The sequence below is a fragment of the Rhinoderma darwinii genome, chromosome 3, assembly GCF_050947455.1.
Source record: "Rhinoderma darwinii isolate aRhiDar2 chromosome 3, aRhiDar2.hap1, whole genome shotgun sequence".
In the NCBI taxonomy this organism is placed as follows: Eukaryota; Metazoa; Chordata; class Amphibia; order Anura; family Rhinodermatidae; genus Rhinoderma; species Rhinoderma darwinii.
In genome coordinates, this window is record NC_134689.1 from 415,367,520 (window position 1) to 415,391,958 (window position 24,439).

At 39.6% G+C, this 24,439-nt stretch overlaps 18 non-coding genes across 18 annotated transcripts; 11 read left to right on the forward strand and 7 right to left on the reverse strand.

The window, feature by feature from the left end:
- The first annotated feature begins 70 nt into the window (after positions 1–70).
- On the forward strand, positions 71–142 carry TRNAE-UUC (transfer RNA glutamic acid (anticodon UUC)). Its single transcript has one exon. It is a non-coding gene; the product is annotated as a tRNA-Glu (tRNA).
- Positions 143–611: 469 nt separating this feature from the next.
- On the reverse strand, positions 612–684 carry TRNAM-CAU (transfer RNA methionine (anticodon CAU)). The gene has a single exon. It is a non-coding gene; the product is annotated as a tRNA-Met (tRNA).
- A 110-nt stretch (positions 685–794) lies between these two features.
- On the forward strand, positions 795–866 carry TRNAE-UUC (transfer RNA glutamic acid (anticodon UUC)). The gene has a single exon. It is a non-coding gene; the product is annotated as a tRNA-Glu (tRNA).
- Positions 867–1,335: 469 nt separating this feature from the next.
- TRNAM-CAU (transfer RNA methionine (anticodon CAU)) lies at positions 1,336–1,408 on the reverse strand. Its single transcript has one exon. It is a non-coding gene; the product is annotated as a tRNA-Met (tRNA).
- Positions 1,409–1,518: 110 nt separating this feature from the next.
- TRNAE-UUC (transfer RNA glutamic acid (anticodon UUC)) lies at positions 1,519–1,590 on the forward strand. Its single transcript has one exon. It is a non-coding gene; the product is annotated as a tRNA-Glu (tRNA).
- Positions 1,591–2,059: 469 nt separating this feature from the next.
- TRNAM-CAU (transfer RNA methionine (anticodon CAU)) lies at positions 2,060–2,132 on the reverse strand. Its single transcript has one exon. It is a non-coding gene; the product is annotated as a tRNA-Met (tRNA).
- Positions 2,133–2,242: 110 nt separating this feature from the next.
- TRNAE-UUC (transfer RNA glutamic acid (anticodon UUC)) lies at positions 2,243–2,314 on the forward strand. Its single transcript has one exon. It is a non-coding gene; the product is annotated as a tRNA-Glu (tRNA).
- Positions 2,315–2,783: 469 nt separating this feature from the next.
- Positions 2,784–2,856, reverse strand: TRNAM-CAU (transfer RNA methionine (anticodon CAU)). The gene has a single exon. It is a non-coding gene; the product is annotated as a tRNA-Met (tRNA).
- A 6,173-nt stretch (positions 2,857–9,029) lies between these two features.
- On the forward strand, positions 9,030–9,101 carry TRNAE-UUC (transfer RNA glutamic acid (anticodon UUC)). The gene has a single exon. It is a non-coding gene; the product is annotated as a tRNA-Glu (tRNA).
- Positions 9,102–9,753: 652 nt separating this feature from the next.
- Positions 9,754–9,825, forward strand: TRNAE-UUC (transfer RNA glutamic acid (anticodon UUC)). The gene has a single exon. It is a non-coding gene; the product is annotated as a tRNA-Glu (tRNA).
- Positions 9,826–11,203: 1,378 nt separating this feature from the next.
- Positions 11,204–11,275, forward strand: TRNAE-UUC (transfer RNA glutamic acid (anticodon UUC)). Its single transcript has one exon. It is a non-coding gene; the product is annotated as a tRNA-Glu (tRNA).
- Positions 11,276–12,653: 1,378 nt separating this feature from the next.
- TRNAE-UUC (transfer RNA glutamic acid (anticodon UUC)) lies at positions 12,654–12,725 on the forward strand. Its single transcript has one exon. It is a non-coding gene; the product is annotated as a tRNA-Glu (tRNA).
- Positions 12,726–14,646: 1,921 nt separating this feature from the next.
- Positions 14,647–14,719, reverse strand: TRNAM-CAU (transfer RNA methionine (anticodon CAU)). Its single transcript has one exon. It is a non-coding gene; the product is annotated as a tRNA-Met (tRNA).
- A 111-nt stretch (positions 14,720–14,830) lies between these two features.
- On the forward strand, positions 14,831–14,902 carry TRNAE-UUC (transfer RNA glutamic acid (anticodon UUC)). Its single transcript has one exon. It is a non-coding gene; the product is annotated as a tRNA-Glu (tRNA).
- Positions 14,903–16,823: 1,921 nt separating this feature from the next.
- On the reverse strand, positions 16,824–16,896 carry TRNAM-CAU (transfer RNA methionine (anticodon CAU)). The gene has a single exon. It is a non-coding gene; the product is annotated as a tRNA-Met (tRNA).
- Positions 16,897–17,007: 111 nt separating this feature from the next.
- Positions 17,008–17,079, forward strand: TRNAE-UUC (transfer RNA glutamic acid (anticodon UUC)). Its single transcript has one exon. It is a non-coding gene; the product is annotated as a tRNA-Glu (tRNA).
- Positions 17,080–22,629: 5,550 nt separating this feature from the next.
- TRNAM-CAU (transfer RNA methionine (anticodon CAU)) lies at positions 22,630–22,702 on the reverse strand. The gene has a single exon. It is a non-coding gene; the product is annotated as a tRNA-Met (tRNA).
- Positions 22,703–22,813: 111 nt separating this feature from the next.
- Positions 22,814–22,885, forward strand: TRNAE-UUC (transfer RNA glutamic acid (anticodon UUC)). Its single transcript has one exon. It is a non-coding gene; the product is annotated as a tRNA-Glu (tRNA).
- The last annotated feature ends 1,554 nt before the right edge of the window (positions 22,886–24,439 follow it).

Sequence of the window (24,439 nt, forward strand, 5' to 3'; positions counted from 1 at the left end):
AAAAAATATATATACATTTTCTTTATTCCCACTTTTTCTTAGTCCATGACTCATTATACTTAATAACTGCTCCCATATGGTCTAGCGGTTAGGATTCCTGGTTTTCACCCAGGTGGCCCGGGTTCGACTCCCGGTATGGGAAAAAACCTTTTACTAGTCTTGCACTTTCAAAGGTTGAGCGTTATAGGATAAAAGTGCTCTTTGTGGCCATAAATTCTAACTTATCTTTGTTTACCCATTCCTCCTCTTTTCACCAGATCCTATTTGAGCTTGAAAACTCAAATAATTCCTATTGTTCCCTTCTCACTCCAAGTCAACAACCCCTTTATCCTGTCAGTTTGGCTAATTTTCCTTTTTTTAATGAACTAGTTTCGCCAATAAATAAGAAACCATCAGACTATTTCACCCAATCTGATTGGGACTTTGCTTTAATATTGTTTCTTTTTAGGCAAGATCCTATTTTGGATTTAAAGCTCAAATCATTCCCATCTCTTCTACTCACTCAAAAATGACAAGGAAATCAACAACACTTTCCTCATATATTAAAAACGTTTCGGCAGAAAAACCCGATTTCCTGCATGAATGGAGGAAGACAAAAACTCACTGAACAGTGCCTCGTGTGAGGATCGAACTCACGACCTTCAGATTATGAGACTGACACGCTTCCTACTGCGCTAACGAGGCAACCACCAGATGTTTGTAGACAAGCTCAAAGCGGCAAAATGAAAAAATATATATACATTTTCTTTATTCCCACATTTCTTAGTCCATGACTCATTATACTTAATAACTGCTCCCATATGGTCTAGCGGTTAGGATTCCTGGTTTTCACCCAGGTGGCCCGGGTTCGACTCCCGGTATGGGAAAAAACCTTTTACTAGTCTTGCACTTTCAAAGGTTGAGCGTTATAGGATAAAAGTGCTCTTTGTGGCCATAAATTCTAACTTATCTTTGTTTACCCATTCCTCCTCTTTTCACCAGATCCTTAATGAGCTTGAAAACTCAAATAATTCCTATTTTTCCCTTCTCACTCCAAGTCAACAACCCCTTTATCCTGTCAGTTTGGCTAATTTTCCTTTTTTTAATGAACTAGTTCCGCCAATAAATAAGAAACCATCAGACTATTTCACCCAATCTGATTGGGACTTTGCTTTAATATTGTTTCTTTTTAGGCAAGATCCTATTTTGGATTTAAAGCTCAAATCATTCCCATCTCTTCTACTCACTCAAAAATGACAAGGAAATCAACAACACTTTCCTCATATATTAAAAACGTTTCGGCAGAAAAACCCGATTTCCTGCATGAATGGAGGAAGACAAAAACTCACTGAACAGTGCCTCGTGTGAGGATCGAACTCACGACCTTCAGATTATGAGACTGACACGCTTCCTACTGCGCTAACGAGGCAACCACCAGATGTTTGTAGACAAGCTCAAAGCGGCAAAATGAAAAAATATATATACATTTTCTTTATTCCCACATTTCTTAGTCCATGACTCATTATACTTAATAACTGCTCCCATATGGTCTAGCGGTTAGGATTCCTGGTTTTCACCCAGGTGGCCCGGGTTCGACTCCCGGTATGGGAAAAAACCTTTTACTAGTCTTGCACTTTCAAAGGTTGAGCGTTATAGGATAAAAGTGCTCTTTGTGGCCATAAATTCTAACTTATCTTTGTTTACCCATTCCTCCTCTTTTCACCAGATCCTTAATGAGCTTGAAAACTCAAATAATTCCTATTTTTCCCTTCTCACTCCAAGTCAACAACCCCTTTATCCTGTCAGTTTGGCTAATTTTCCTTTTTTTAATGAACTAGTTCCGCCAATAAATAAGAAACCATCAGACTATTTCACCCAATCTGATTGGGACTTTGCTTTAATATTGTTTCTTTTTAGGCAAGATCCTATTTTGGATTTAAAGCTCAAATCATTCCCATCTCTTCTACTCACTCAAAAATGACAAGGAAATCAACAACACTTTCCTCATATATTAAAAACGTTTCGGCAGAAAAACCCGATTTCCTGCATGAATGGAGGAAGACAAAAACTCACTGAACAGTGCCTCGTGTGAGGATCGAACTCACGACCTTCAGATTATGAGACTGACACGCTTCCTACTGCGCTAACGAGGCAACCACCAGATGTTTGTAGACAAGCTCAAAGCGGCAAAATGAAAAAATATATATACATTTTCTTTATTCCCACATTTCTTAGTCCATGACTCATTATACTTAATAACTGCTCCCATATGGTCTAGCGGTTAGGATTCCTGGTTTTCACCCAGGTGGCCCGGGTTCGACTCCCGGTATGGGAAAAAACCTTTTACTAGTCTTGCACTTTCAAAGGTTGAGCGTTATAGGATAAAAGTGCTCTTTGTGGCCATAAATTCTAACTTATCTTTGTTTACCCATTCCTCCTCTTTTCACCAGATCCTATTTGAGCTTGAAAACTCAAATAATTCCTATTTTTCCCTTCTCACTCCAAGTCAACAACCCCTTTATCCTGTCAGTTTGGCTAATTTTCCTTTTTTTAATGAACTAGTTCCGCCAATAAATAAGAAACCATCAGACTATTTCACCCAATCTGATTGGGACTTTGCTTTAATATTGTTTCTTTTTAGGCAAGATCCTATTTTGGATTTAAAGCTCAAATCATTCCCATCTCTTCTACTCACTCAAAAATGACAAGGAAATCAACAACACTTTCCTCATATATTAAAAACGTTTCGGCAGAAAAACCCGATTTCCTGCATGAATGGAGGAAGACAAAAACTCACTGAACAGTGCCTCGTGTGAGGATCGAACTCACGACCTTCAGATTATGAGACTGACACGCTTCCTACTGCGCTAACGAGGCAACCACCAGATGTTTGTAGACAAGCTCAAAGCGGCAAAATGAAAAAATATATATACATTTTCTTTATTCCCACTTTTTCTTAGTCCATGACTAGAGATGAGCGAACCGGGACAACCGAACCCGGTTTCGGTCCGAACTTCCGGTAAAGTTCGGTTCGCAGCGAATCCGAACTTCACCGGGTTCGGCCGAACCCGTTTTGACCGAACCCGGTCAAAAACATTATACAAATCGGGAGCCACTTATCTCTATCAATCACTGATAGAGAAAAGAGGCTGCTGATTAAAAATAAAATAAAAAGCATTTCATACGTACCCGGTCGTTGTCTTGTTGACGAGTCCCTCTTCTTCCTCCAGTCCGACCTTTTCTGACGCGGCAGCCTGTGATTGGCTGCAGAGGCCTCTGCAGCCTGTGATTGGCTGCAGAGGCCGCGGCAGCCTGTGATTGGCTGCAGCGCTCACAAGGCTGCATCGTCATCAAGGAATGTCGGGCCGGATGTCGAGAGGGACGCGTCACCAAGGCAACGGCCAGGAGACCGGACTGGAGGAAGCAGAAAGTTCTCGGTAAGTATGAACGTCTTTTTTTTTACAGGTACTGTGATCGGTAGTCACTGTCCAGGGTACTGAAACAGTTACTGCCGATCAGTTAACTCTTTCAGCACCCTGAACAGTGACTATTTAGGGTATGTTCACACGGCGGGGGTCCGTAACGGCTGAAATTACGGGGATGTTTCAGCCTGAAAACATCCCCGTAATTTCAGCCGTAACGGCATGTGCAGGCGCTTGAACGCCGCGTCAATTACGGCCGTAATTAGCGCTGCTATTCATTGGAGTCAATGAATAGCGGCTCCAATTACGGCCAAAGAAGTGACAGGTCACTTCTTTGACGCGGGCGTCTATTTGCGCGCCGTCATTTGACAGCGGCGCGTAAATATACGCCTCGTGTGAACAGACAAACGTCTGCCCATTGCTTTCAATGGGCAGATGTTTGTCAGCGCTATTGAGGCGCTATTTTCAGACGTAATTCGGGGCAAAAACGCCCGAATTACGTCCGTAAATAGGCCGTGTGAACATACCCTTAGTGTATGTGCACACACACTAATTACGTCCGTAAATGACGGACGTATTTCGGCCGCAAGTACCGGACCGAACACCGTGCAGGGAGCCGGGCTCCTAGCATCATACTTATGTACGATGCTAGGAGTCCCTGCCTCTCTGCAGGACAACTGTCCCGTACTGTAATCATGTTTTCAGTACGGGACAGTAGTTCCACGGAGAGGCAGGGACTCCTAGCATCGTACATAAATATGATGCTAGGAGCCCGGCTCCCTGCAGGGTGTTCGGTCCGGTACTTGCGGCCGAAATACGTCCGTCAATTACGGACGTAATTAGTGTGTGTGCACATACCCTTACTGACGTCGCCTAGCAACGCTGCCGTAATGACTGGTGCACACATGTAGCCACCCATCATTACGGGGCCTCATGCACACGACCATAAAAACACCCGTTATCACGGGTCGTAATTACGACCCGAAATAGCGGGCCCATAGACTTCTGTTAGCCACGGGTACCTTCCCGTTTTCTCACGGGAAGGTGCCCGTGCCGTTAAAAAGATAGAACATGTTCTATTTTTTTATTTTACGGGCCGTGCTCGTAATTACGACTCGTAAGTACGAGCAAGGCCGGCCGGCCACGGGCAGCTGGCCGCTTTTGCGAACCGTGCTGTCATTATAATTATAGCAGCACGGCCCGTAAAATAGAACATGTTCTATTTTTTTAACGGCACGGGCACCTTCCCGTGAGAATACGGAAAGGTACCCGTGGGTAACAGAAGTCTATGAGCCCGTTATTGCGGGTCGTAATTACGACCCGCAATAACGGGTGTTTTTACGGTCGTGTGCATGATGGGAGCACGGCTCGGAAAAACGAACGGCTGCCCGTGCTCATCTCCTGAAATAATCTGTGCTGCCTTAAACTCTGTGGACAGGTCAGGATCCTGTTTCTTTTAAATGCTGCTAGGGAACCCGCTCGATCCACTATATAAGGCTACGCTACAGTGCAGCATTTAAAAGAAACAGGATCCTGACCTGTCCACAGAGTTTAAGGCAGCACAGAGTATTTCAGGAGATGAGCGTGCAGATTCAGTGCTGTTGTGAACTCTGCTCTTACCATTACGTAGCTCTCAGTCTGTTATCTCTCCTCCACTCCTGTCCTCAAGAACACCTTCACATGATTGGCAAGTCACCACGTAATGGTAAGAGCAGAGTTCACAACAGCACAGATTATTTCAGGAGATGAGCGTGCGGATCTTGTGCGTGGTGGTGACTTGCCAATCATGTGAACGTGTTATAGAGGACAGGAGTGGAGGAGATGTAACAGACTGAGCTACGTAATGGTAAGAACAGAGTTCACAGCAGCACAGAGTATTTCAGGAGAGGAGCGTGCAGATTCAGTGCTGCTGTGAACTCTGCTCTTACCATTACGTAGCTCAGTCTGTTACCTCTCCTCCACTCCTGTCCTCAATAACACCTTCACGTGATTGGCAAGTCATCACCCCGCACAAGATCCGCACGCTCATCTCCTGAAATACTCTGTGCTGCTGTGAACTCTGCTCTTACCATTACGTGGTGACTTGCCAATCATGTGAAGGTGTTCTGGAGGACAGGAGTGGAGGAGAGGTAACAGACTGAGAGCTACGTAATGGTAAGAGCAGAGTTCGCAGCAGCACTGAATCTGCACGCTCATCTCCTGAAATACTCTGTGCTGCCTTAAACTCTATGGACAGGTCAGGATCCTGTTTCTTTTAAATGCTGCACTGTAGCGCAGCCGTATATAGTGGATCGAGCGGGTTCCCCAGCAGCATTTAAAAGAAACCGTGTTTGTGTATGTGTGTGTTTGTGTATATATGTGTGTTTGGGTATGTGACTTTGTCTGTTTTTGTTTTTATATGTGTGTGTGTATATATGGGTGTGTTTGTGTATATGTGTTTTGTGTATATGTTTGTGTATATATGGGTGTATTTGTGTATATGTTTGTGTGTAGATGTTTGTGTGTGTTTTTGTATATGTGTGTATATGGGTGTGTGTTTGTGTGTATATATGGGTGTGTTTGTGTATATGTGTTTGTGTATACGTGTGTTTGGGTATGTGTGTTTTTGTTTGTATATGTGTTTGTGTATATGTGTTCGTGTATGTGTGTATAACTGTGTGTGTGTGTGTTTGGATATGTGTGTTTTTGTTTGTATATGTGTGAGTTCGTGTATATGTGTGTGTTTGTCTGTTTATGTGTGTGTGTATATCTTGTTGTGTTTGTGTATATATGTGTGTGTCTGTGTATGGTTGTTTGTTTGTGTGTGCGTGTATATATGTGTGTAGGTGAGTAGAAGTATTGGTATTGTTCACATTGATAACTGTTTTTTTATGTTGTTGCAGATTTTGATGTACCGATTGGACTACATCTACGATTCGTTGGACTACTGCGTAGATCTACGTTTTTTCAAATTTTAATAAAATGGTTAACGAGGGTTTTGTTGGGGATTTCTTATTTCAATAAAAAAGAATTGTCTTTGTGTTTTTTTTTTCAAACTTTATTAGTGCCTAGATAATGGTAGTTGGCTGATTGACAGCGTCCATTATTAAGGCGGTACTTAGTGTTAGCCGGTGCAGAGGCTAGCACTAACCACCCATTATTACCCCGGTACCCACCACCACCAGGGGTGCCGGGAAGAGCTTGGTACGATCCAGTACCCGACCATCTGTTGTGATGGTCGGGTACTGGGGCGGCCGTAGGCTGGTATTATGAGGCTGGGAAGGGCCAAAATCAGTGGACCTTCCCACCCTTGTAATGCTAGGCTGCTGCTGTTGTGTTGTATCGGGCTGGTTATAAAAATGGGGGGGACCCCCACGTCGTTTTTTTTTTGGAATTTAACAAATTTAGCAATAGACGGGTCCCCCACATTTTTAATAACCAGCCATATACAAGGCCGCAGCAGTCTGGCATTACATGGGTGGGAAGGGCCACTGGTTTTGTCCATTCCCAGGCTAACACTGTGTTGTATGTGGCTGGTTATGATAAATTGGGTGGAACCCCATGTCTTTTTTAAAAAAAAAATGTAAATAAATAAATAATTTAAAAAAATGACGTGGGGTCCCCCCCACTTTTATAACCAGCCAGATACAACACAGCAGCAGCAGCCTAGCATTACAAGGGTGGGAAGGTCCACTGTTTTTGGCCCTTCCCAGCCTCATAATACCAGCCTGCGGCCGCCCCAGGGCCCGACCATCACAACAGATGGTCGGGTACTGGATCGTACCTGGCTCTTCCCGGCACCCCTGGTGGTGGTGGGTACCGGGGTAATAATGGTGGTTAGTGTTAGCCTCTGCACCGGCTAACACTAAGCCTCGCCTTAGTAATGGATGTTGTCACTCAGACAGCGGCCATTACTAAAGTGGTAATAATAAAATTTGAAAAGAAAAAGACAAAGATATAGATAAAATATTTTATTGAAATAAAGCACCCCCAACACAACCCTCATTAACCATTTTATTGTAGAAAAAAAACCGTCATCGAAGTAGTCCTCGAAACCGACGTAGTCCAAACACCAAACCTGTAAAAAAATAAAATAATGAAATAAAACATGTTGTAGGCTTAGATTCAGTTTAATGTGTGATACTGACTGTTATACCATGTATAGAAGCCTGCCACGAAGTTGACTTAGATACAGGGCGCCAGCAGACAGTATCATACATGGCCATACATACATATATACAAATATACATACATATATACAAACATACATACATATATACAAGCATGCACATATATACATGCAAATATACATACATGCAAACATACACACATATATACATGCAAACTATCATACATACATGCATACACACACACATGAAAACATACATACATACAAACAAACATGCAAAGATACATACATACATATATACAAGCATGCACAAATATACATGCAAACATAAATACATGCAAACATAATTACATACATGCACATATATAAACATACATGCAAACATACATGCAAAAATAAAAACATGCAAACATACATACATGCACATATATACATACATACATGACAACATACATACAAACATACATGACAACATACATACATGCAAACATACATACATACACACATGCAAACATATATACATGCAAATATACATACAAACATGCACATGTATACATACATGCCAACATACATGCAAACATACATGCACATATATACATACATACATGACAACATACATACATGCAAATATACATACATACACACATGCACATATATACATACATGCCAACATACATGCACATATATACATACATGACAACATACATACATACATGACAACATACATACATATATATATATATATACACACATGCAAACATACATGCAAACATACATGCAAACATACATACATACATACAAATATACATACACACATGCACATATATACATACATGACAACATACATACATACATACATGACAACATACATGCAAAAATACATACATGCAAACATACATACATGCAAATATATACATGCAAATATACATACAAACATGCACATATATACATACATGCCAACATACATGCAAACATACATGCACAGATATACATACATACATACATGCCAACATACATACATGCCAAAAAATAATAATAATACGTTCATACTTACTTTCCTCCTGTCCGGCCTCCAGCGATGACGTTTCATTCATGTCGCCGCTGCAGCCTGTGATTGGCTGCAGAGGCGGTCACGTGGGATGAAGCGTCATCCTGACGTGCGTGACCGCCACTACAGCCTGTGATTGGCTGCAGCGGCGAAAGGGATGAAACGTCATCGCTGGAGGCCGGACAGGAGGAAAGTAAGTACGAACGTATAATTTTTATTTTTTTATTACATTTAAAATAGTATTTTCCGCGCGCCGAGCATGTACTGTGAAGGTTGCTGAAAGAGTTAGTGCAGCCCATTAACTCTATCAGCACCCTGGACAGTAGCATGCTCGGCGCACGTAAGTGACAGGTTCGGTCAGAACTAGTTCGGTCCGAACCGAACTTTTTTGTGAAATTCGGCGAACTAGCCGAACCGAACTTTTGATAAGTTCGCTCATCTCTATCCATGACTCATTATACTTAATAACTGCTCCCATATGGTCTAGCGGTTAGGATTCCTGGTTTTCACCCAGGTGGCCCGGGTTCGACTCCCGGTATGGGAAAAAACCTTTTACTAGTCTTGCACTTTCAAAGGTTGAGCGTTATAGGATAAAAGTGCTCTTTGTGGCCATAAATTCTAACTTATCTTTGTTTACCCATTCCTCCTCTTTTCACCAGATCCTATTTGAGCTTGAAAACTCAAATAATTCCTATTGTTCCCTTCTCACTCCAAGTCAACAACCCCTTTATCCTGTCAGTTTGGCTAATTTTCCTTTTTTTAATGAACTAGTTTCGCCAATAAATAAGAAACCATCAGACTATTTCACCCAATCTGATTGGGACTTTGCTTTAATATTGTTTCTTTTTAGGCAAGATCCTATTTTGGATTTAAAGCTCAAATCATTCCCATCTCTTCTACTCACTCAAAAATGACAAGGAAATCAACAACACTTTCCTCATATATTAAAAACGTTTCGGCAGAAAAACCCGATTTCCTGCATGAATGGAGGAAGACAAAAACTCACTGAACAGTGCCTCGTGTGAGGACCGAACTCACGACCTTCAGATTATGAGACTGACACGCTTCCTACTGTGCTAACGAGGCAACCACCAGATGTTTGTAGACAAGCTCAAAGCGGCAAAATGAAAAAATATATATACATTTTCTTTATTCCCACATTTCTTAGTCCATGACTCATTATACTTAATAACTGCTCCCATATGGTCTAGCGGTTAGGATTCCTGGTTTTCACCCAGGTGGCCCGGGTTCGACTCCCGGAATGGGAAAAAACCTTTTACTAGTCTTGCACTTTCAAAGGTTGAGCGTTATAGGATAAAAGTGCTCTTTGTGGCCATAAATTCTAACTTATCTTTGTTTACCCATTCCTCCTCTTTTCACCAGATCCTATTTGAGCTTGAAAAGTCAAATAATTCCTATTGTTCCCTTCTCACTCCAAGTCAACAACCCCTTTATCCTGTCAGTTTGGCTAATTTTCCTTTTTTTAATGAACTAGTTTCGCCAATAAATAAGAAACCATCAGACTATTTCACCCAATCTGATTGGGACTTTGCTTTAATATTGTTTCTTTTTAGGCAAGATCCTATTTTGGATTTAAAGCTCAAATCATTCCCATCTCTTCTACTCACTCAAAAATGACAAGGAAATCAACAACACTTTCCTCATATATTAAAAACGTTTCGGCAGAAAAACCCGATTTCCTGCATGAATGGAGGAAGACAAAAACTCACTGAACAGTGCCTCGTGTGAGGATCAAACTCACGACCTTCAGATTATGAGACTGACACGCTTCCTACTGCGCTAACGAGGCAACCACCAGATGTTTGTAGACAAGCTCAAAGCGGCAAAATGAAAAAATATATATACATTTTCTTTATTCCCACTTTTTCTTAGTCCATGACTCATTATACTTAATAACTGCTCCCATATGTTCTAGCGGTTAGGATTCCTGGTCTTCACCCAGGTGGCCTGGGTTCGACTCCCGGTATGGGAAAGAACCTTTTACTAGTCTTGCATTTTCAAAGGTTGAGCGTTATAGGAAAAAAGTGCTCTTTGTGGCCATAAATTCTAACTTATCTTTGTTTACCCATTCCTCCTCTTTTCACCAGATCCTATTTGAGCTTGAAAACTCAAATAATTCCTATTGTTCCCTTCTCACTCCAAGTCAACAACCCCTTTATCCTGTCAGTTTGGCTAATTTTCCTTTTTTTAATGAACTAGTTTCGCCAATAAATAAGAAACCATCAGACTATTTCACCCAATCTGATTGGGACTTTGCTTTAATATTGTTTATTTTTAGGCAAGATCCTATTTTGGATTTAAAGCTCAAATCATTCCCATCTCTTCTACTCACTCAAAAATGACAAGGAAATCAACAACACTTTCCTCATATATTAAAAACGTTTCGGCAGAAAAACCCGATTTCCTGCATGAATGGAGGAAGACAAAAACTCACTGAACAGTGCCTCGTGTGAGGATCGAACTCACGACCTTCAGATTATTAGACTGACACGCTTCCTACTGCGCTAACGAGGCAACCACCAGATGTTTGTAGACAAGCTCAAAGCGGCAAAATGAAAAAATATATATACATTTTCTTTATTCCCACTTTTTCTTAGTCCATGACTCATTATACTTAATAACTGCTCCCATATGGTCTAGCGGTTAGGATTCCTGGTTTTCACCCAGGTGGCCCGGGTTCGACTCCCGGTATGGGAAAAAACCTTTTACTAGTCTTGCACTTTCAAAGGTTGAGCGTTATAGGATAAAAGTGCTCTTTGTGGCCATAAATTCTAACTTATCTTTGTTTACCCATTCCTCCTCTTTTCACCAGATCCTATTTGAGCTTGAAAACTCAAATAATTCCTATTGTTCCCTTCTCACTCCAAGTCAACAACCCCTTTATCCTGTCAGTTTGGCTAATTTTCCTTTTTTTAATGAACTAGTTTCACCAATAAATAAGAAACCATCAGACTATTTCACCCAATCTGATTGGGACTTTGCTTTAATATTGTTTCTTTTTAGGCAAGATCCTATTTTGGATTTAAAGCTCAAATCATTCCCATCTCTTCTACTCACTCAAAAATGACAAGGAAATCAACAACACTTTCCTCATATATTAAAAACGTTTCGGCAGAAAAACCCGATTTCCTGCATGAATGGAGGAAGACAAAAACTCACTGAACAGTGCCTCGTGTGAGGATCAAACTCACGACCTTCAGATTATGAGACTGACACGCTTCCTACTGCGCTAACGAGGCAACCACCAGATGTTTGTAGACAAGCTCAAAGCGGCAAAATGAAAAAATATATATACATTTTCTTTATTCCCACTTTTTCTTAGTCCATGACTCATTATACTTAATAACTGCTCCCATATGTTCTAGCGGTTAGGATTCCTGGTCTTCACCCAGGTGGCCTGGGTTCGACTCCCGGTATGGGAAAGAACCTTTTACTAGTCTTGCATTTTCAAAGGTTGAGCGTTATAGGAAAAAAGTGCTCTTTGTGGCCATAAATTCTAACTTATCTTTGTTTACCCATTCCTCCTCTTTTCACCAGATCCTATTTGAGCTTGAAAACTCAAATAATTCCTATTGTTCCCTTCTCACTCCAAGTCAACAACCCCTTTATCCTGTCAGTTTGGCTAATTTTCCTTTTTTTAATGAACTAGTTTCGCCAATAAATAAGAAACCATCAGACTATTTCACCCAATCTGATTGGGACTTTGCTTTAATATTGTTTATTTTTAGGCAAGATCCTATTTTGGATTTAAAGCTCAAATCATTCCCATCTCTTCTACTCACTCAAAAATGACAAGGAAATCAACAACACTTTCCTCATATATTAAAAACGTTTCGGCAGAAAAACCCGATTTCCTGCATGAATGGAGGAAGACAAAAACTCACTGAACAGTGCCTCGTGTGAGGATCGAACTCACGACCTTCAGATTATTAGACTGACACGCTTCCTACTGCGCTAACGAGGCAACCACCAGATGTTTGTAGACAAGCTCAAAGCGGCAAAATGAAAAAATATATATACATTTTCTTTATTCCCACTTTTTCTTAGTCCATGACTCATTATACTTAATAACTGCTCCCATATGGTCTAGCGGTTAGGATTCCTGGTTTTCACCCAGGTGGCCCGGGTTCGACTCCCGGTATGGGAAAAAACCTTTTACTAGTCTTGCACTTTCAAAGGTTGAGCGTTATAGGATAAAAGTGCTCTTTGTGGCCATAAATTCTAACTTATCTTTGTTTACCCATTCCTCCTCTTTTCACCAGATCCTATTTGAGCTTGAAAACTCAAATAATTCCTATTGTTCCCTTCTCACTCCAAGTCAACAACCCCTTTATCCTGTCAGTTTGGCTAATTTTCCTTTTTTTAATGAACTAGTTTCGCCAATAAATAAGAAACCATCAGACTATTTCACCCAATCTGATTGGGACTTTGCTTTAATATTGTTTCTTTTTAGGCAAGATCCTATTTTGGATTTAAAGCTCAAATCATTCCCATCTCTTCTACTCACTCAAAAATGACAAGGAAATCAACAACACTTTCCTCATATATTAAAAATGTTTCGGCAGAAAAACCCGATTTCCTGCATGAATGGAGGAAGACAAAAACTCACTGAACAGTGCCTCGTGTGTGGATCGAACTCACGACCTTCAGATTATTAGACTGACACGCTTCCTACTGCGCTAACGAGGCAACCACCAGATGTTTGTAGACAAGCTCAAAGCGGCAAAATGAAAAAAATATATATATTTTTTCTTTATTCCCACTTTTTCTTAGTCCATGACTCATTTTACTTAATAACTGCTCCCATATGGTCTAGCGGTTAGGATTCCTGGTTTTCACCCATGTTGCCTGGGTTTGACTCCCGGTATGGGAAAAAACCTTTTACTAGTCTTGCACTTTCAAAGGTTGAGCGTTATAGGATAAAAGTGCTCTTTGTGGCCATAAATTCTAATTTATCTTTGTTTACCCATTCCTCCTCTTTTCACCAGATCCTATTTGAGCTTGAAAACTCAAATAATTCCTATTGTTCCCTTCTCACTCCAAGTCAACAACCCCTTTATCCTGTCAGTTTGGCTAATTTTCCTTTTTTTAATGAACTAGTTTCGCCAATAAATAAGAAACCATCAGACTATTTCACCCAATCTGATTGGGACTTTGCTTTAATATTGTTTCTTTTTAGGCAAGATCCTATTTTGGATTTAAAGCTCAAATCATTCCCATCTCTTCTACTCACTCAAAAATGACAAGGAAATCAACAACACTTTCCTCATATATTAAAAACGTTTCGGCAGAAAAACCCGATTTCCTGCATGAATGGAGGAAGACAAAAACTCACTGAACAGTGCCTCGTGTGTGGATCGAACTCACGACCTTCAGATTATTAGACTGACACGCTTCCTTCTGTGCTAACGAGGCAACCACCAGATGTTTGTAGACAAGCTCAAAGCGGCAAAATGAAAAAAATATATATATATTTTCTTTATTCCCACTTTTTCTTAGTCCATGACTCATATTACTTAATAACTGCTCCCATATGGTCTAGCGGTTAGGATTCCTGGTTTTCACCCATGTTGCCTGGGTTTGACTCCCGGTATGGGAAAAAACCTTTTACTAGTCTTGCACTTTCAAAGGTTGAGCGTTATAGGATAAAAGTGCTCTTTGTGGCCATAAATTCTAATTTATCTTTGTTTACCCATTCCTCCTCTTTTCACCAGATCCTATTTGAGCTTGAAAACTCAAATAATTCCTATTGTTCCCTTCTCACTCCAAGTCAACAACCCCTTTATCCTGTCAGTTTGGCTAATTTTCCTTTTTTTAATGAACTAGTTCCGCCAATAAATAAGAAACCATCAGACTATTTCACCCAATCTGATTGGGACTTTGCTTTAATATTGTTTATTTTTAGGCAAGATCCTATTTTGGATTTAAAGCTCAAATCATTCCCATCTCTTCTACTCACTCAAAAATGACAAGGAAATCAACAACACTTTCCTCATATATTAAAAACGTTTCGGCAGAAAAACCCGATTTCCTGCATGAATGGAGGAAGACAAAAACTCACTGAACTGTGCCTCGTGTGAGGATCGAACTCACGACCTTCAGATTATGAGACTGACACGCTTCCTACTGCGCTAACGAGGCAACCACCAGATGTTTGTAGACAAGCTCAAAGCGGCAAAATGAAAAAATATATATACATTTTCTTTATTCCCACTTTTTCTTAGTCCATGACTCATTATACTTAATAACTGCTCCCATATGGTCTAGCGGTTAGGATTCCTGGTTTTCACCCAGGTGGCCCGGGTTCGACTCCCGGTATGGGAAAAAACCTTTTACTAGTCTTGCACTTTCAAAGGTTGAGCGTTATAGGATAAAAGTGCTCTTTGTGGCCATAAATTCTAACTTATCTTTGTTTACCCATTCCTCCTCTTTTCACCAGATCCTATTTGAGCTTGAAAACTCAAATAATTCCTATTGTTCCCTTCTCACTCCAAGTCAACAACCCCTTTATCCTGTCAGTTTGGCTAATTTTCCTTTTTTTAATGAACTAGTTTCGCCAATAAATAAGAAACCATCAGACTATTTCACCCAATCTGATTGGGACTTTGCTTTAATATTGTTTCTTTTTAGGCAAGATCCTATTTTGGATTTAAAGCTCAAATCATTCCCATCTCTTCTACTCACTCAAAAATGACAAGGAAATCAACAACACTTTCCTCATATATTAAAAATGTTTCGGCAGAAAAACCCGATTTCCTGCATGAATGGAGGAAGACAAAAACTCACTGAACAGTGCCTCGTGTGTGGATCGAACTCACGACCTTCAGATTATTAGACTGACACGCTTCCTACTGCGCTAACGAGGCAACCACCAGATGTTTGTAGACAAGCTCAAAGCGGCAAAATGAAAAAAATATATATATTTTTTCTTTATTCCCACTTTTTCTTAGTCCATGACTCATTTTACTTAATAACTGCTCCCATATGGTCTAGCGGTTAGGATTCCTGGTTTTCACCCATGTTGCCTGGGTTTGACTCCCGGTATGGGAAAAAACCTTTTACTAGTCTTGCACTTTCAAAGGTTGAGCGTTATAGGATAAAAGTGCTCTTTGTGGCCATAAATTCTAATTTATCTTTGTTTACCCATTCCTCCTCTTTTCACCAGATCCTATTTGAGCTTGAAAACTCAAATAATTCCTATTGTTCCCTTCTCACTCCAAGTCAACAACCCCTTTATCCTGTCAGTTTGGCTAATTTTCCTTTTTTTAATGAACTAGTTTCGCCAATAAATAAGAAACCATCAGACTATTTCACCCAATCTGATTGGGACTTTGCTTTAATATTGTTTCTTTTTAGGCAAGATCCTATTTTGGATTTAAAGCTCAAATCATTCCCATCTCTTCTACTCACTCAAAAATGACAAGGAAATCAACAACACTTTCCTCATATATTAAAAACGTTTCGGCAGAAAAACCCGATTTCCTGCATGAATGGAGGAAGACAAAAACTCACTGAACAGTGCCTCGTGTGTGGATCGAACTCACGACCTTCAGATTATTAGACTGACACGCTTCCTTCTGTGCTAACGAGGCAACCACCAGATGTTTGTAGACAAGCTCAAAGCGGCAAAATGAAAAAAATATATATATATTTTCTTTATTCCCACTTTTTCTTAGTCCATGACTCATATTACTTAATAACTGCTCCCATATGGTCTAGCGGTTAGGATTCCTGGTTTTCACCCATGTTGCCTGGGTTTGACTCCCGGTATGGGAAAAAACCTTTTACTAGTCTTGCACTTTCAAAGGTTGAGCGTTATAGGATAAAAGTGCTCTTTGTGGCCATAAATTCTAATTTATCTTTGTTTACCCATTCCTCCTCTTTTCACCAGATCCTATTTGAGCTTGAAAACTCAAATAATTCCTATTGTTCCCTTCTCACTCCAAGTCAACAACCCCTTTATCCTGTCAGTTTGGCTAATTTTCCTTTTTTTAATGAACTAGTTCCGCCAATAAATAAGAAACCATCAGACTATTTCACCCAATCTGATTGGGACTTTGCTTTAATATTGTTTATTTTTAGGCAAGATCCTATTTTGGATTTAAAGCTCAAATCATTCCCATCTCTTCTACTCACTCAAAAATGACAAGGAAATCAACAACACTTTCCTCATATATTAAAAACGTTTCGGCAGAAAAACCCGATTTCCTGCATGAATGGAGGAAGACAAAAACTCACTGAACTGTGCCTCGTGTGAGGATCGAACTCACGACCTTCAGATTATGAGACTGACACGCTTCCTACTGCGCTAACGAGGCAACCACCAGATGTTTGTAGACAAGCTCAAAGCGGCAAAATGAAAAAATATATATACATTTTCTTTATTCCCACTTTTTCTTAGTCCATGACTCATTATACTTAATAACTGCTCCCATATGGTCTAGCGGTTAGGATTCCTGGTTTTCACCCAGGTGGCCCGGGTTCGACTCCCGGTATGGGAAAAAACCTTTTACTAGTCTTGCACTTTCAAAGGTTGAGCGTTATAGGATAAAAGTGCTCTTTGTGGCCATAAATTCTAACTTATCTTTGTTTACCCATTCCTCCTCTTTTCACCAGATCCTATTTGAGCTTGAAAACTCAAATAATTCCTATTGTTCCCTTCTCACTCCAAGTCAACAACCCCTTTATCCTGTCAGTTTGGCTAATTTTCCTTTTTTTAATGAACTAGTTTCGCCAATAAATAAGAAACCATCAGACTATTTCACCCAATCTGATTGGGACTTTGCTTTAATATTGTTTCTTTTTAGGCAAGATCCTATTTTGGATTTAAAGCTCAAATCATTCCCATCTCTTCTACTCACTCAAAAATGACAAGGAAATCAACAACACTTTCCTCATATATTAAAAACGTTTCGGCAGAAAAACCCGATTTCCTGCATGAATGGAGGAAGACAAAAACTCACTGAACAGTGCCTCGTGTGTGGATCGAACTCACGACCTTCAGATTATTAGACTGACACGCTTCCTACTGCGCTAACGAGGCAACCACCAGATGTTTGTAGACAAGCTCAAAGCGGCAAAATGAAAAAAATATATATATATTTTCTTTATTCCCACTTTTTCTTAGTCCATGACTCATTTTACTTAATAACTGCTCCCATATGGTCTAGCGGTTAGGATTCCTGGTTTTCACCCATGTTGCCTGGGTTTGACTCCCGGTATGGGAAAAAACCTTTTACTAGTCTTGCACTTTCAAAGGTTGAGCGTTATAGGATAAAAGTGCTCTTTGTGGCCATAAATTCTAATTTATCTTTGTTTACCCATTCCTCCTCTTTTCACCAGATCCTATTTGAGCTTGAAAACTCAAATAATTCCTATTGTTCCCTTCTCACTCCAAGTCAACAACCCCTTTATCCTGTCAGTTTGGCTAATTTTCCTTTTTTTAATGAACTAGTTTCGCCAATAAATAAGAAACCATCAGACTATTTCACCCAATCTGATTGGGACTTTGCTTTAATATTGTTTCTTTTTAGGCAAGATCCTATTTTGGATTTAAAGCTCAAATCATTCCCATCTCTTCTACTCACTCAAAAATGACAAGGAAATCAACAACACTTTCCTCATATATTAAAAACGTTTCGGCAGAAAAACACGATTTCCTGCATGAATGGAGGAAGACAAAAACTCACTGAACAGTGCCTCGTGTGTGGATCGAACTCACGACCTTCAGATTATTAGACTGACACGCTTCCTACTGCGCTAACGAGGCAACCACCAGATGTTTGTAGACAAGCTCAAAGCGGCAAAATGAAAAAAATATATATATTTTTTCTTTATTCCCACTTTTTCTTAGTCCATGACTCATTTTACTTAATAACCGCTCCCATATGGTCTAGCGGTTAGGATTCCTGGTTTTCACCCATGTTGCCTGGGTTTGACTCCCGGTATGGGAAAAAACCTTTTACTAGTCTTGCACTTTCAAAGGTTGAGCGTTATAGGATAAAAGTGCTCTTTGTGGCCATAAATTCTAATTTATCTTTGTTTACCCATTCCTCCTCTTTTCACCAGATCCTATTTGAGCTTGAAAACTCAAATAATTCCTATTGTTCCCTTCTCACTCCAAGTCAACAACCCCTTTATCCTGTCAGTTTGGCTAATTTTCCTTTTTTTAATGAACTAGTTTCGCCAATAAATAAGAAACCATCAGACTATTTCACCCAATCTGATTGGGACTTTGCTTTAATATTGTTTCTTTTTAGGCAAGATCCTATTTTGGATTTAAAGCTCAAATCATTCCCATCTCTTCTACTCACTCAAAAATGACAAGGAAATCAACAACACTTTCCTCATATATTAAAAATGTTTCGGCAGAAAAACCCGATTTCCTGCATGAATGGAGGAAGACAAAAACTCACTGAACAGTGCCTCGTGTGTGGATCGAACTCACGACCTTCAGATTATTAGACTGACACGCTTCCTACTGCGCTAACGAGGCAACCACCAGATGTTTGTAGACAAGCTCAAAGCGGCAAAATGAAAAAATATATATACATTTTCTTTATTCCCACTTTTTCTTAGTCCATGACTCATTTTACTTAATAACTGCTCCCACATTTGTCTAGCGGTTAGGATTCCTGGTTTTCACCCAGGTGGCTCGGGTTCGACTCCCGGTATGGGAAAAAACCTTTTACTAGTCTTGCACTTTCAAAGGTTGAGCGTTATAGGATAAAAGTGCTCTTTGTGGCCATAAATTCTAATTTATCTTTGTTTACCCATTCCTCCTCTTTTCACCAGATCCTATTTGAGCTTGAAAACTCAAATAATTCCTATTGTTCCCTTCTCACTCCAAGTCAACAACCCCTTTATCCTGTCAGTTTGGCTAATTTTCCTTTTTTTAATGAACTAGTTTCGCCAATAAATAAGAAACCATCAGACTATTTCACCCAATCTGATTGGGACTTTGCTTTAATATTGTTTCTTTTTAGGCAAGATCCTATTTTGGATTTAAAGCTCAAATCATTCCCATCTCTTCTACTCACTCAAAAATGACAAGGAAATCAACAACACTTTCCTCATATATTAAAAACGTTTCGGCAGAAAAACACGATTTCCTGCATGAATGGAGGAAGACAAAAACTCACTGAACAGTGCCTCGTGTGTGGATCGAACTCACGACCTTCAGATTATTAGACTGACACGCTTCCTACTGCGCTAACGAGGCAACCACCAGATGTTTGTAGACAAGCTCAAAGCGGCAAAATGAAAAAAATATATATATATTTTCTTTATTCCCACTTTTTCTTAGTCCATGACTCATTTTACTTAATAACTGCTCCCATATGGTCTAGCGGTTAGGATTCCTGGTTTTCACCCATGTTGCCTGGGTTTGACTCCCGGTATGGGAAAAAACCTTTTATTAGTCTTGCACTTTCAAAGGTTGAGCGTTATAGGATAAAAGTGCTCTTTGTGGCCATAAATTCTAATTTATCTTTGTTTACCCATTCCTCCTCTTTTCACCAGATCCTATTTGAGCTTGAAAACTCAAATAATTCCTATTGTTCCCTTCTCACTCCAAGTCAACAACCCCTTTATCCTGTCAGTTTGGCTAATTTTCCTTTTTTTAATGAACTAGTTTCGCCAATAAATAAGAAACCATCAGACTATTTCACCCAATCTGATTGGGACTTTGCTTTAATATTGTTTCTTTTTAGGCAAGATCCTATTTTGGATTTAAAGCTCAAATCATTCCCATCTCTTCTACTCACTCAAAAATGACAAGGAAATCAACAACACTTTCCTCATATATTAAAAATGTTTCGGCAGAAAAACCCGATTTCCTGCATGAATGGAGGAAGACAAAAACTCACTGAACTGTGCCTCGTGTGTGGATCGAACTCACGACCTTCAGATTATTAGACTGACACGCTTCCTACTGCGCTAACGAGGCAACCACCAGATGTTTGTAGACAAGCTCAAAGCGGCAAAATGAAAAAAATATATATATATTTTCTTTATTCCCACTTTTTCTTAGTCCATGACTCATTTTACTTAATAACTGCTCCCATATGGTCTAGCGGTTAGGATTCCTGGTTTTCACCCAGGTGGCCCGGTTTCAACTCCCGGTATGGGAAAAAACCTTTTACTAGTCTTGCACTTTCAAAGGTTGAGCGTTATAGGATAAAAGTGCTCTTTGTGGCCATAAATTCTAACTTATCTTTGTTTACCCAATCCTCCTCTTTTCACCAGATCCTATTTGAGCTTGAAAACTCAAGTAATTCCTATTGTTCCCTTCTCACTCCAAGTCAACAACCCCTTTATCCTGTCAGTTTGGCTCATTTTCCTTTTTTTAATGAACTAGTTTCGCCAATAAATAAGAAACCATCAGACTATTTCACCCAATCTGATTGGGACTTTGCTTTAATATTGTTTCTTTTTAGGCAAGATCCTATTTTGGATTTAAAGCTCAAATCATTCCCATCTCTTCTACTCACTCAAAAATGACAAGGAAATCAACAACACTTTCCTCATATATTAAAAACGTTTCGGCAGAAAAACCCGATTTCCTGCATGAATGGAGGAAGACAAAAACTCACTGAACAGTGCCTCGTGTGTGGATCGAACTCACGACCTTCAGATTATTAGACTGACACGCTTCCTACTGCGCTAACGAGGCAACCACCAGATGTTTGTAAACAAGCTCAAAGCGGCAAAATGAAAAAAAAATATATATATTTTCTTTATTCCCACTTTTTCATAGTCCATGACTCATTTTACTTAATAACTGCTCCCATATGGTCTAGCGGTTAGGATTCCTGGTTTTCACCCATGTTGCCTGGGTTTGACTCCCGGTATGGGAAAAAACCTTTTATTAGTCTTGCACTTTCAAAGGTTGAGCGTTATAGGATAAAAGTGCTCTTTGTGGCCATAAATTCTAATTTATCTTTGTTTACCCATTCCTCCTCTTTTCACCAGATCCTATTTGAGCTTGAAAACTCAAATAATTCCTATTGTTCCCTTCTCACTCCAAGTCAACAACCCCTTTATCCTGTCAGTTTGGCTAATTTTCCTTTTTTTAATGAACTAGTTCCGCCAATAAATAAGAAACCATCAGACTATTTCACCCAATCTGATTGGGACTTTGCTTTAATATTGTTTCTTTTTAGGCAAGATCCTATTTTGGATTTAAAGCTCAAATCATTCCCATCTCTTCTACTCACTCAAAAATGACAAGGAAATCAACAACACTTTCCTCATATATTAAAAACGTTTCGGAAGAAAAACCCGATTTCCTGCATGAATGGAGGAAGACAAAAACTCACTGAACAGTGCCTCGTGTGAGGACCGAACTCACGACCTTCAGATTATGAGACTGACACGCTTCCTACTGCGCTAACGAGGCAACCACCAGATGTTTGTAGACAATCTCAAAGCGGCAAAATGAAAAAATATATATACATTTTCTTTATTCCCACTTTTTCTTAGTCCATGACTCATTATACTTAATAACTGCTCCCATATGGTCTAGCGGTTAGGATTCCTGGTTTTCACCCATGTTGCCTGGTTTCTACTCCCGGTATGGGAAAAAACATTTTACTAGTCTTGCACTTTCAAAGGTTGAGCGTTATAGGATAAAAGTGCTCTTTGTGGCCATAAATTCTAACTTATCTTTGTTTACCCATTCCTCCTCTTTTCACCAGATCCTATTTGAGCTTGAAAACTCAAATAATTCCTATTGTTCCCTTCTCACTCCAAGTCAACAACCCCTTTATCCTGTCAGTTTGGCTAATTTTCCTTTTTTTATTGAACTAGTTTCGCCAATAAATAAGAAACCATCAGACTATTTCACCCAATCTGATTGGGACTTTGCTTTAATATTGTTTCTTTTTAGGCAAGATCCTATTTTGGATTTAAAGCTCAAATCATTCCCATCTCTTCTACTCACTCAAAAATGACAAGGAAATCAACAACACTTTCCTCATATATTAAAAACGTTTCGGCAGAAAAAGCCGTTTTCCTGCATGAATGGAGGAAGACAAAAACTCACTGAACAGTGCCTCGTGTGAGGATCGAACTCACAACCTTCAGATTATGAGACTGACACGCTTCCTACTGCGCTAACGAGGCAACCACCAGATGTTTGTAGACAAGCTCAAAGCGGCAAAATGAAAAAATATATATACATTTTCTTTATTCCCACTTTTTCTTAGTCCATGACTCATTATACTTAATAACTGCTCCCATATGGTCTAGCGGTTAGGATTCCTGGTCTTCACCCAGGTGGCCTGGGTTCGACTCCCGGTATGGGAAAGAACCTTTTACTTCTTGCATTTTCAAAGGTTGAGCGTTATAGGAAAAAAGTGCTCTTTGTGGCCATAAATTCTAACTTATCTTTGTTTACCCATTCCTCCTCTTTTCACCAGATCCTATTTGAGCTTGAAAACTCAAATAATTCCTATTGTTCCCTTCTCACTCCAAGTCAACAACCCCTTTATCCTGTCAGTTTGGCTAATTTTCCTTTTTTTAATGAACTAGTTTCGCCAATAAATAAGAAACCATCAGACTATTTCACCCAATCTGATTGGGACTTTGCTTTAATATTGTTTCTTTTTAGGCAAGATCCTATTTTGGATTTAAAGCTCAAATCATTCCCATCTCTTCTACTCACTCAAAAATGACAAGGAAATCAACAACACTTTCCTCATATATTAAAAACGTTTCGGCAGAAAAACACGATTTCCTGCATGAATGGAGGAAGACAAAAACTCACTGAACAGTGCCTCGTGTGTGGATCGAACTCACGACCTTCAGATTATTAGACTGACACGCTTCCTACTGCGCTAACGAGGCAACCACCAGATGTTTGTAGACAAGCTCAAAGCGGCAAAATGAAAAAAATATATATATATTTTCTTTATTCCCACTTTTTCTTAGTCCATGACTCATTTTACTTAATAACTGCTCCCATATGGTCTAGCGGTTAGGATTCCTGGTTTTCACCCATGTTGCCTGGGTTTGACTCCCGGTATGGGAAAAAACCTTTTACTAGTCTTGCACTTTCAAAGGTTGAGCGTTATAGGATAAAAGTGCTCTTTGTGGCCATAAATTCTAATTTATCTTTGTTTACCCATTCCTCCTCTTTTCACCAGATCCTATTTGAGCTTGAAAACTCAAATAATTCCTATTGTTCCCTTCTCACTCCAAGTCAACAACCCCTTTATCCTGTCAGTTTGGCTAATTTTCCTTTTTTTAATGAACTAGTTTCGCCAATAAATAAGAAACCATCAGACTATTTCAGCCAATCTGATTGGGACTTTGCTTTAATATTGTTTCTTTTTAGGCAAGATCCTATTTTGGATTTAAAGCTCAAATCATTCCCGTCTCTTCTACTCACTCAAAAATGACAAGGAAATCAACAACACTTTCCTCATATATTAAAAATGTTTCGGCAGAAAAACCCGATTTCCTGCATGAATGGAGGAAGACAAAAACTCACTGAACAGTGCCTCGTGTGTGGATCGAACTCACGACCTTCAGATTATTAGACTGACACGCTTCCTACTGCGCTAACGAGGCAACCACCAGATGTTTGTAGACAAGCTCAAAGCGGCAAAATGAAAAAATATATATACATTTTCTTTATTCCCACTTTTTCTTAGTCCATGACTCATTTTACTTAATAACTGCTCCCACATTTGTCTAGCGGTTAGGATTCCTGGTTTTCACCCAGGTGGCCCTGGTTCGACTCCCGGTATGGGAAAAAACCTTTTACTAGTCTTGCACTTTCAAAGGTTGAGCGTTATAGGATAAAAGTGCTCTTTGTGGCCATAAATTCTAATTTATCTTTGTTTACCCATTCCTCCT